This window comes from Corythoichthys intestinalis, chromosome 9 (assembly GCF_030265065.1).
Source record: "Corythoichthys intestinalis isolate RoL2023-P3 chromosome 9, ASM3026506v1, whole genome shotgun sequence".
NCBI classification, from domain to species: Eukaryota; Metazoa; Chordata; class Actinopteri; order Syngnathiformes; family Syngnathidae; genus Corythoichthys; species Corythoichthys intestinalis.
Window position 1 is genome coordinate 13,534,749 of NC_080403.1, and position 12,855 is coordinate 13,547,603.

General features: G+C 38.4%; 1 protein-coding gene across 2 annotated transcripts in view; it reads right to left on the reverse strand.

Moving 5' to 3' along the window:
- The window catches only part of tex264a (testis expressed 264, ER-phagy receptor a), a 178,123-nt gene that overhangs the window by 111,114 nt on the left and 54,154 nt on the right, over positions 1 to 12,855 (reverse strand). The gene's annotated exons all lie outside the window — the stretch shown is intronic.

Here is a 12,855-nt window from a genome sequence, read left to right on the forward strand (position 1 = left end):
GATTATCAGGGTGCCCAAAAATACCACTGTATAAGGTTTATTGCCCATTCGGCAATAGCTTAACACTCGTCGAGCTATCCAGACTTAAGTTGTCAAACGTGCTAGAGCATGGGTCTATCTATCAGTGGTATAGCTCTCTGCCACTATAGAAGCACAAGTTTGGTTCAAGTGAGGCTAAAAAATAGGCGGTGAACATCTGATTAAAGGGCAACCTATTCTCTGACTTAGCTGGATTTAATCAGCAGAAATCAAGTCAATAAACATCAAGTATCGACATGCACTGATGGGATTTAGCCTGTGCTTGCGTGGATGTGTGTTGCACAGTGGGTGGGGACCACCCTGTGGATGCACAAATGTTGCTCTGTCCACTTCATGACTTTTTAACACTTGTGCCACCTCGCTAACACTCAGCATGCAATCATTCACCACATGGTTGAAAGAGGCCATTTTTAGTCTCAGAAAGAAAATTATCAAATGAATAACAAAGGAGTCATTTGAAAAACACGTTTAAAAAAGAAAGCGATTTCCCAGGTTGCACACAATCATATGCAAAATGTTGAATTTTTATATCAAAATGTAATTGAATCCACGATAGTTTAATGAATGGATTCATATAACCTAATTCATCTTATCTGCATATCATGGATTGAACGAGTAAGTAAAACGAGCAGATAGAGCAATGACAAACTACACGATAGACAAGAGAGAGAGGAAAAATACCTATGCGGGTGCACTCAGTCAACACTGGAATGTCCTACTGGATGAGATTGCATGCAACCATCACAAACACTTGTGCTTGCAATCAATCAGGGTCCAAGAGTAGACTGTTCATAAAGAATCCCGGGATAACAAGATGATGCTCTTGAGGATTGTGAAAAGAGCAATTCCACTCGAGTGTCTACGAAGTTGTAGATGGGCAAAGATGTCCACCTTATTTATTTAAATAAGTTACTGGATACAAAATATCAGTATGACATCTCGGCGTGATGCAATGTACGTCAACGTTGACTCAATGATTTCAATGAGCTGTGCTCAATTATTTTTCTTGTATATAAATGTGTAATTTTAAAGCAAATTTTAGCAAAAACTTAATGTATCAATGGTAAGCAGTTTGGACAGTTGTGAGCTGATTGCAAACTGTGCTAATTGACATGCATGTCAACATCGTGCCATGTTTCTATCCAAATAGAGCACAAATCAGCGCAGTTCAATCATCAGTTTTCAAGCGAACGAGAATCAGGCAGCACAAATCCAAAACACTAATGTAGTTCAATCTGACTGTAGGCGACTGGGAGATCAGGACTTTACGAAAATTGTTGGGAAATGTGGTCTGCCCTTAAGAAAAACACTACTTCTTTTGTCCACTGGCGTCGCCAAAATTACTGAAAACTAAAAGTTATTAAATACTGCTTTAAGGAAACAATCCATTTTTTGGCTGCAAAATACATTGTTCTTCACTCTACGGTGCACACAATCGGTTATTCACCATGTCATTTAGGACAGTGTATTTGGGAACTTAGCAAAAGATTGCACTGTTTGTTAGCATCATGCAGCACATCAACAACAGCGCAAATCTCTTCAAGAAAACTATGAATTTATAGCCTGATTTTGGGAATTTTAGTAAACTAAGCTCATGGCGTACTATAACGGAACAGAGAAGCAATGTGTATGTTGAGGCGACAAAAAAACGAAAGCCGAATATAACATTGCCTACAGGAATGTAATTACATGCTAAGATGACACATGTAAAAATGTGAGGAAAGAGTCATCTGCATTATGGGGGTCTAAATATAGTATCAGGCATGCACAGCCTTGTGTTTCCTCCGCAGACAAGAAGCCACGAACAAAATATATTCACCGTAAACTAAAACTGCAGATTTGTGGGTCACGATTTGCCTCTGATATCAAGTTGATTATTCAGGACAAGAGAGACCCTTGAGAATTGAGGACTGTGTGTTAGTATTAACGGCAAAAATAATGTTCTGTGAAATGGTAGCATTAATAATGAAGGAGACATAGCTTGTTTTCACTACAGGCTGCATCTAAAGACTCACACTTTTAAAAAAAATTAAGCACACAAGCAAATCAGTCCTGGATACATTACTCTCTTAGGACTTTTGTTTTACTCTTTGCGCGTATGATGGCATGCCCATCCTACAGCAGGAGCCCATGAAGGCAAAGCAGAGTGCGGTTAAGGTAGGGTTGGGAGGGTGTGCCCTGAGCCTGCCTGGGAGACATTAAAGATGTAGAGAGGCTGAAAAGGATCAAAGCAGGTGCATTCCTGCCACGCCTTTGCCCCGCCTATGTCTCCCTTTGGGCTCCTCAGTGGCTGACAAATGAGCAGGGAGGGTCAGCCTTGAATGGCGGAAAGCTTCAGCAGTGCGGTTTTTGCAGAGCAGAATAAGACATGCAAATGGTTCATACAGCCTTTGGGTTCAACACATCTGCACGGAGAAGCATCAATGTATCTGCTTTGTTTGATCAGAGTCATGGAAAAGTAATGCTGCTCTCCAAAGATGTCACTACTTGAGAAGTTTTTTTGTGTGCACCCAAAAGCATAATCCATTTTCATCTGTATCCACTTTGATCACACCTTATATGGAAATGAAACTGTGCAATAAACGTGGGGGCACATACGTTCAAGAAGTGAATATTATACTGTAGGTAAAAATAAGTGATGGACTGTACAAAAAAATATATTTTCTATATAGTATAACCCACGAGAGTAGTGGCAGCGGGCGAGGTCATCAGTGTTGAAGCATATGAATACGAGAGGTAATTCAGGTCATCGTAATGATTTGGGATGTCCCGATTCGATCACGTGATCGCAAAATCGGGCCAATCACACCACTTTTCAGAGGATCAGAATCAAGAGAAAAGGATCAGGTTTTAAATGAAAAATATGTATTTATGTTTTTCTTTTTCATGCTTGTACAGACTCTCACCCTCCTTCCTGCTGCTTTTTTGGTCACCTGTGCAGCTGGCCTTTGGTACTTAAAGTTAACAATGATTGACAGGTTTGTTGCTTTGATCGAAGGTTCGGTAGCCCTATGATCAAAGGCACAAATGTGTTAATTATCTTTGAGTCAATCTTCATTGTAGAGAGTCTGTTCTCAGCATCATGAGTGTCAGAGCATGAGTGAGTTTGAGTGGACTCACTCAATGAAGCATTTGATCCAGACAGAGACAGAGGTTTGCATGTCCACCTCACAGTTTTGGTATTGTGGGTTCAATTCTGGCTCCGGCCTTCCCATGCCTGCGTGGATTTTCTCCAATATCCTGTCACATACCAAAAATAATGTGCACGGTGTGGCGATTGAAAACTCCAAATTGTCTGTAGGTATGAGTGTGGGCGTGCATGGTTGTGGGTCTATATGTGCCCTCTAACTGGCTGGCAACCTGTTCAGAATGTACTCTGCCTTCTGCAGAAGTTTGCCGTGATATGCTCGAGCACCCCCGCGACCTTTGTGAGGATAAGCAGTTCAGAAGATGAATGAATGTTATGGAGAATGATTAAAAGTAAAGATACACGATAATATCGGTCGCCGATAATTATCGGCCGATAATGGCAATTATGACGTCACACAGATAATCCAGATAATAAAAAATTCAACCGATAATGCAATCCGATAATTATATACTTGATTTAGCCTCCAAATGTGCACAACCGAAGAATTCAGCACGCCGCCTCCTCAACCCCTCCCCTCACTGAAGCCCCTGAGGGAGGAGCGGTTGAGGAGGCGGAGTTACACGACAAGAAATAGTTGAATATTATGGCGGCTGTTACTAAAAAAAACGACGCTCTCGCCATTTGCGAAACATATACCGCAGAACTTCCACGAGGCCGAAAGAAAGCGTCCTCATTCAAAACCACTAACCCAGCATCCATTTAAAACTGCATCACAAAGATTTTTGGAACGAATACCAGGCTGCTGCTGCTAGCGGGAATGCTAAAGCTATTGTAAACACTAAGTTAAACTAGGGGCTTGTGACGATACAGAGTCGGGTTGTTTGGGAAAGCAGCCAAGGCGGGTGGTAAACTCGCATCTAAGGCTAAACACCGGCACGACTGGAGACCGATAGTCGGCAAGTAGCTGTCTTCCGACGGAGCCCGCCGCTCTGGTCGGTGCGGCAGGCCGTCGGCGGGGCGGGCAGAGCCCGGTTCCCCGGCTTCAGGACCTCCGGCGAACACCCCGGTTTCTCGAACGTTCCCTCACGGCGTGTGAGCAGAGCCAGGCCCCGAATACGCCGCGGCAAACCGGACGGATTATCCGGTACGAACATAGCCGCCGCCGAGACGAGACACGATTTTTTTTTTTTTTACCGAAATGACCCGAGAGCCAAAGCCCTGGATAAAAAAAATAATGCAGTTTATACGACCACCATTCTTCATGAAAAACATGCCAATCACATTTTCACCACTACATTTGGAAAAGTGATGTCCAGTAAGCAAGCTTATCATGACGGCACAGTGGTTAGATGATAATTTAAACATGGAGAAAACGAAGTCAGCCCGTCAATAATGCATTCAGTATGTAAAATGACGAGCGGTCAGATGACTTTGTAATGCTGCCTTTATTTTCGGCTTAACAAAACTCAGGCACAAAACAACACGCACGGAGATGCGAGCTCCAACTGCATCCAAATAGTACTGCCGTTTATCAGTTTAGCTGCTGTAAAGCGAATGTCGCGACTCGTGAGTGCCGCAAATGTAAACAAAGCGGTGCAGAATGGGTACATGACATCTCGCTGTTTTGAGTTAATCATTTTCACAGTGTGCAACAAAGCATATAACATTAGCAATCACTTTACAAATTAATTTAACTTATTTGTCTGCTCAATTACAGTCACAGAAGATAATCTAAACTTATTGGCACATATTAACACTTATTAATTTAAATATGCACATTCCTGTTGTAATGAAATAACAATAATATTCTGTAGCCACAAATATTCAAAATCTTTTCTTCATCCAAGTTTTTTTTAGGATTAAGTATAATAATGTATTGCTGTTAAGATTATTTTCAGATAGCTATTTTTCTTCCAAGAAATCTGAGAGAAATACACCTGAAGCGCTGGCAGATAATTTAACTTATTTCCAATAGATTTACACTTAAAACTGACTAGTTTTAAGGAAGTGTGTTTTGCAGTGTATTAATGTTATGTTAGGAATGGCTTACTTTTAAAGGCATTTTTGTGCAACTTAGGTATTTACTCTGTAAGTAATTGTTGCCAAAAGTTTACCATTACACAATGTCAGACAATGTCATTATTTAGATGTTGGAATTGACGACTTGTTCATATTTTATGTTGAAAAACAAGAGCAATAAATTATTTTTGCACAGTAATATTTTCTTTTGTTTAAAATTTTACATAAATCTTTTAATAGAATTATCGGCTTGACATTATCGGTTATCGGTAGGAATGAGGAGGAAATTATCGGTTATCGGTATCGGTTGAAAAATGTATTATCGTGCATCGCTAATTAAAAGTATTGTGTTAAAGGTGATACAATTAAAAATGTGGGTGTGCCTACATTTTGTGCTGGTGCACCTTAAGAAAAAGGCCCACCAGTGCAACCAATGCAAAAAGTAAGTGTGGAGCCTTGGCAATATATATCGCAATGTCAGTTTTTCCAATAACGTTCAGGCCATATACGTATACATATATAATTATTGGCACCCCTGGTTAAGATGTGTTTTTTAGCTTCTAATTTTTTTTTTTATTCAAATAATATGGGACCTTAATGGAAAAAAAGAGAAAAATCCAACCTTAAATACAAGTGCATTTATTCAGTGGGGAAAAATCCCACATAAAAAAATAATTATTTGACATCAATTGTGTGTCACAATTATTAGCACCCCTGGTGTTAATACTTTGTACAACCCCCTTTTGCCAACAAAACAAGGTCTGTCTTGCTGAAAGACGCAGTGACAACCCATCTTCAGCTTTCGGGCAGAGGGCAACAGATTTTGATTTAAAATGTCCTGGTATTTCAAAGCATTCATGATGCCATGCACCCTAACAAGGTTCCCATGGCCTTTGGAAGCGAAACAGCCCCACAGCATCACTGACCCACCCCCATACTTCACAGTTGGTATGAGGTGCTTTTCAGCATGCGCATTTTTCGTGGCACGCCAGACCCACTTAGAGTGTTTGGTTCCAAAAAGCTCAATCTTGGTCTCATCTTACCAACGCACACGGTCCCAGTTGAAGCCTGGGACCGTGTGGCCAAATCTACACAGAAATGGTTCACCAGACACAAAATCAAGCTCCTCCCACGGACCTTGTTTTGTTGGCAAAAGAGGGTTGGACAAAGTATTAACACCAGGGGTGCTAATAATTGTGACACACATTATTTGATGTCAAATAATTATTTCTTTTTGTGGGATTTTTTCCCCACTGAATAAATGCACTTGTATTGAAGGTTGGATTTTTCTCTTTTTTTCCATTAAGGTCCCATATTATTTGAATAAAAAAACAAATTATTAGAAGCTAAAAAACACATCTTAACCAGGGGTGCCAATAATTCTGCAGGAAGTTTGCTGTGATAGGCTCGAGCACCCCCGCGACCTTTGTGAGGATAAACAGTTCAGAAGATGAATGGATGTTATGGAGAATGATTAAAAGTATTGCGTTAAAGGTGATACAATTAAAAATGTGGGTGAGCCTACATTTTGTGCCGGTGCACCTTAAGAAAAAGGCACACCAGTGCAACCAATGCAAAAAGTAGGTGTGGAGCCTTGGCAACAATGTCATACTTTTTTTTTTTTCATATATAAATATATATATATGTTTTTTTATACTCCCGGAAAAAAACGGAAGTACTGTAAAAAGTATGGTACTGTAACTTGTAACTTTTTTTCCAATAAAAACAATTGGTTTTTTTTGGTATCGGGACAGGACTTATCACGTATCATCAATTCTCAAAATCAGGTGAGTCGGACTCAGGTGCAGAAATATACGATCGGGACATATGTAGTAATGAGGTAACTACCGGCTTCAATGGATAAAGGTAACCGGCGTTAGAAAGGGAGTCCAAATGTTGGCCACAAAACCGAAAGTCTTTTCATCCTATCACTGCCTCTCACCAGCCATGACTGGGTATTTTCCCTTATTGTCATACAATAATTCCAGCATGTCGTGTCATATCCCTGCTATGTTGTATGATATATGTGTGTTCACTGTAACTTGCCTGCAACTGCTCTGTTATTTCTGAAGAAGAGAAAGTTGGCGGCGCGGTTCATCAGCAGCGGCCCGATGCTCAGTTATCGAACATAATTTCGTTGTCAAGTCTTGTGTGTCAATGAGTATTAAAGCTCAGTATTGCTGATCCGATGATTCACGAGCTCTGATAAGTAAGAACAGTATGGTTGATTCCATTTCTGACAAAGATGGAACATTGTTTGGGTAATATATTTGGCTAACTAAATTTTTGTTAGCCTGGGCAGTGGGCAAACATCAAGTCTTTAATGTGATTCCATAAAAATGAAATGTGGCTTTGCTCACATCTTAATATACGTTAAAGTGCTAAAAGAAGGCCCTTTTAGTTATTGGTACTCAGTATCGGCAAATATTTAAATGCCGCTTTAAAAAAAAGTAATCGGCAATAAATACATCACGCAATCAGTGAAACTGGATAATAATATGGTGTGATGTGGAATATACTATGTTGGAGGTAATAATGTAAACAAAATTATGTTTCGTGGAGCTTGAGGCTCAATTTAGATAATTGGATAACTAAATGGAGCGGAGCTATCAGCGTCTCATCTTGTTTCTGCAAAAGATGTTGTAGGTGTATGTGAGAAACATTTCCATTCAAAAAACAAGCTTTGCCCAAAGCATCTTAATAATGTAATGTTAATATAATCTACAGTATTTTCTTACCCTCTGCATAAGGGAGTGGGTGGGGTGACAGTGACACCAGTGCAGTATGTGGAAAAAACGAACGACAATGTTACAATATGCACGCCAAGCCGATAGTGAGGAAGAATATCAATAACTCGAAGAATTGTATATGCAAAGAGTTACGACTAGCTTGAATTGTTAACTAGTTATCGGTAAAGCACAATCTGGTAATGTTAAATTTTATTATTCACAGAGTGAACTGCTGCACAATAAATATTTTGTTGATTTCTTCTTCCCTCGCATTATAGCTGTTCACTGTCATACTCTTAAGTGGGCACAAAGCTTTCAGAATGTTCTCTTTTAAATGCATTAGAAAGTAAAAACGTTTAAATCTTGCTATGGCAAAACACTGCGCCTCAAACTGCAAACAAATTAAAGATGGATTCAATTCAAATCTTTTCTACTCTGCCAAAATGAGAATGTTGCAAGCCGTGTTAAGTTAGCACAGTGTGGCATGAATGTGCCAAAGAGAGAGTTAAAGTTACAATTAGTAGATGTACACAAAATGACATAAGGAGCATATACCTCCTTTCGAATTCCCCCGCACGCTGCTAAATCTACTCAATTAATCATACAGGCTGTATCAGCACGCATTTCTAGCAAATTCATATAGCACCCTCTAGACCAAACCTGCATAAACCCTGTTCCATTATGCATGAGGCTTGTGGAGCTGTTATAAGCATGGTGCACTAGCCAGTCCACAAGTCAAACTAGGTAGGTGGTGGTGGGGGGTGATTAGCCTGTGCAGTGTACACGAACAGCAGCCCTTAGTGAACTGTCAAAGCACTCAGGTCATCTGATGGACTGTGACATGCACTTTTGTAGAGTAGGCAAACAGGAGCGTGTCAAAAACAGACTTAAGCTACCTTTCCATGACATGGCATGTTATGTAATAATTATTATAACTAGACAGGTAGCTGTCATTCAATAATTGCAAATAGCAAAGTGAACTAGTGTTTCACATGTCTGTCTCTCAGGCCCTTCTGTATAGAGTGTGAATGTTTTTAAAACAATAGTTGTTTTATTTTTATTCTGTGCCTTGGTAGTTGGGCTTTCACCCACATTGTGAAGTGATAGATTAATTTAGGACATCAAAGAATAAATAGGTGTTATCCATACACCAGTCCCAACCACAATTCAGGTGAGATCAGTTCTAGCTAGTGATGTATGATGTAAGATTTTATATCCCCAATATCATCATGTTGGGCAGAAAGTAAATGTACAGACCTGCAGCGCTTGTGCACTAATTGGTCTTAGCATAGGACAACGGCTATAATTACTTCACGATGTCTCCAAACCAAGATGCTTGGTAGAGTTGTTATGAAAAATCAATGTGACTCAGTTTTTAGTTTGAGTTGTGTAAGAATCTGTGTGCATAAGTCCTGGATAATTACAAAACACACCACTGAACAAACTGCACTAAAATTGTGTATCTGGTAAGCTTACATTTACCTCATAATAGACAGTGAGGAATAATATCATGTCATTACATCGAATGTCATTCAAACTCATTTAAAACAAAACTAAAATTATCACATAACAACAAACTAAATAGCATAACTGGCAAGGAATAAAACAACTAGAACAGTATCTGAAAAAATAACTCACAGAACATGAACTTTGAACATTATATATATATATTTTGTTGCGCCACAATACGGATTAAATCTACGGCATTTCGGCATCAGACTGAAGACTGAATCGAGATTTGAATCGTTTTTTGAGTGAAAAATTCTTTCTTGGTTGCTTGATGCTTTGGATTTGTTAATTGAGAAAAGACCATCTGCACTCATGATGCACAAATAAAATGAGCAATAAATGAAAAAAGAAAAAGAGTAATCAATTATAAACTCATCACATATAACTACCACTACTACTAACTACTGCCTCACCAGAAAGAAATAGTAACTAAGAAAAGGAATAAAACACATAATTATAATTAGTAAATCTGTACAGAAGCCCAGCACAGTATTATTTTAACTTTTTGTATGCACTTGTTTTATCTATGTGGCAAATAATAATGAGAAAAGAAAGGGGGAAAGATGTCATAGTATGTTGTGTTTTTTTCATCACATGGGGAAAAAAATTGTGTGTGTGTGTGTATATATATATATTAGGGCTGTCAAAATTATTGCGTTAACGGGCGGTAATTAATTTTTTAAATTAATCACACTAAAAATTTTTGACGCAATTAACGCACATGCTCCGCTCAGACAGATTTAAATGACAGTACAGAGAAATGCCCACATGTTAATTGTGTTTTATGGAGTTTTGCTGCCCTCTGCTGGCGCTTGGGTGCGACTGATTTTATAGGCTTCAGCACCCATGAGCATTGTGTAAGTAATTATTGACATCAACAATGGCGGGCTACTAGTTTATTTTTTGATTGAAAATTTTAACAAATTTTATTAAAACGAAAACATTAAGAGGGGTTTTCATATAAAATTTCTATAACTTGTACTAACATTTATCTTTTAAGAACTACAAGTCTTTCTATCCCTGGATCGCTTTAACAGAATGTTAAAAATGTTAATGCAATCTTGTTGATTTATTGTTATTGTTATAATAAATAAATACAGCCCCTATGTACCGTATGTTGAATGTATATATCCATCTTGTGTCTTATCTTTCCATTCCAACAATAATTTACAGAAAAATATGGCATATGTTATAGATGGTTTGAATTGCGATTAATTGTGATTAATTACGATTAATTAATTTTTAAGCTGTAATTAACTCAATTAAAAATTTTAATCGCTTGACCTTATATATACATATATATACATATATATACATATATACATATATATATATATATATATATATATATATATATATATATATATATATATATATATATATACATATACACTAGGGTTGTTCCGATCATGTTTTTTTGCTCCCGATCCGATCCCGATCGTTTTAGTTTGAGTATCTGCCGATCCCGATATTTCCCGATCCGATTGCTTTTTTTGCTCCCGATTCAATTCCAATCATTCCCGATAATTTTTCCTGATCATATAAATTTTGGCAATGCATTAAGAAAAAAATGAATAAAACTCGGACGAATATATACCGTATTGGCCCGAATATAAGACGACCCCGATTATAAGACGACCCCCTCTTTTTCAAGACTCAAGTTTGAAAAAAGACTTTTTGAACATCAAATTAATTTTTATACAGAAACGACCACGGAAAGCTTTTCTCTGACTGTGAGCATTTTTTAGGCGATCTTTTTGAGCTCTCCATCTCCGTACATTACACTCTGTGACACCATATTTCACAGCCGCTTTGCAGTTGTTTGAAGACACCGCCTCATTTATCACCATCAACTTGAAGTTTGCGTCATAACTTCTCCTCAGCTGCCGGTGTTCTGCCAAAATATGCTACATCGGCGAAACGTCCTACATTAGTCGAATTTGACACCTAAATTACTACCGTGCGCTCTAAACTTGTTTTGTTTAGATGCATACAGGAATAACGTACTAAAGAAATGCCTGCAGAAAATACTTAAATGTAGTTATATCAAATAAGGACGGTTTAAATACGCTACGTGACTAATGTGGTCAACTGCTTCAAAGCTAACACAAAAAAACACAATGGTTAAAAGTATGAGAGGGTAATACATGCAAAAAGTATCTTTGAGGCTGTGAAAAGGTTCTAAATAACTAAATAAAAACAAAAATAGTGAGTACTCACCGCTTCCAACCGATGTGCGCATGCGTGTGAATGCATACGCAAGCGCCCTGAGCATTGTGTAGGACGTTTCGCCGCGTAGTAAGGAATGGCCGAACACCTGTTAATCTGGCCAATCTTCGACCCACTTTTCTCCAAAGTGTCGCGAAGTTTCTCCATTTTTGGTTATCTCTTCTATTACCGGTATTTTCTTCTCTTTTCCTTCTTACCACTTTCTTCTTCGTGTCAGGGGTTCGCTTTGGCCGCCCGAGTCGCGTTCAGCATTCGATTCATTGATGACTGGCGCCATCCAGCGTCGTGAATGGGTATATGTCTAGGCCGCAGTTTTTTTTTTTTTTTTTTTTTTTTTTTTTTTTTTAGGCCGCAGTTATAAGACGACCTCCTCTTTTTCAATCTTATTTCAGTGCAAAAAACATCGTCTTATATTCGGGCCAATACGGTACATTCAACATACAGTACATAAGTACTGTATTTGTCTATTATGACAATAAATCCTCAAGATGGCATTTACATCATTAACATTCTCTCTGTGAGAAGGATCCACAGATAGAAAGACTTGTGACTTTGTATATTGTGACTAAATATTGCCATCTAGTGTATTTGTTGAGCTTTCAGTACATGGTACTTTGGCCATCCCAAATGCATGATGGGAAGTGGAACCATGACTGTGGGTAGTGCTACCAATTATCTTCTCTGCGTTGGAAAGTAACACAAGGTGTTAAGACAAAGATCAATTGCCACCTTGCTTCCCCATATTGCTTCCCATGATATTTCTAATCATAGGGAGAGGGATTGCAAGGCTTTAGCCATTTAAAACAAGGCTCTAAAGGCTGCCAAAATTCACTCTACTCATTTTGCGCTGCCTTTTATCCCTCTATGTGGGTAAAACGGCATCATTACAGATTGAGTGCGACAATGAGTGAGAGGGTCATACAGCGCATGCATTAATTGCGTTAAATATTTTAACGTGACGCATTTTGTATAACATATTATGTCTCTAACGTTAAATACAATTAGAAAACGATTTCATTAATATATATATATATATATTTACTTACTATACTATACTTACTATATACTTTGAAAATGACGTGATCGGACCCGATCGATCGGTGACATCTCTAATTAACACAAAGTGAATCCAGTAGAACTTTTCATTGCATACAGGGTATGGGTGACGATAGTTAAACCTTTGGCTCTCAAAGGCCAAAATAGTGCTAAATTCGTTAAATTAAAACATGTATAATACTA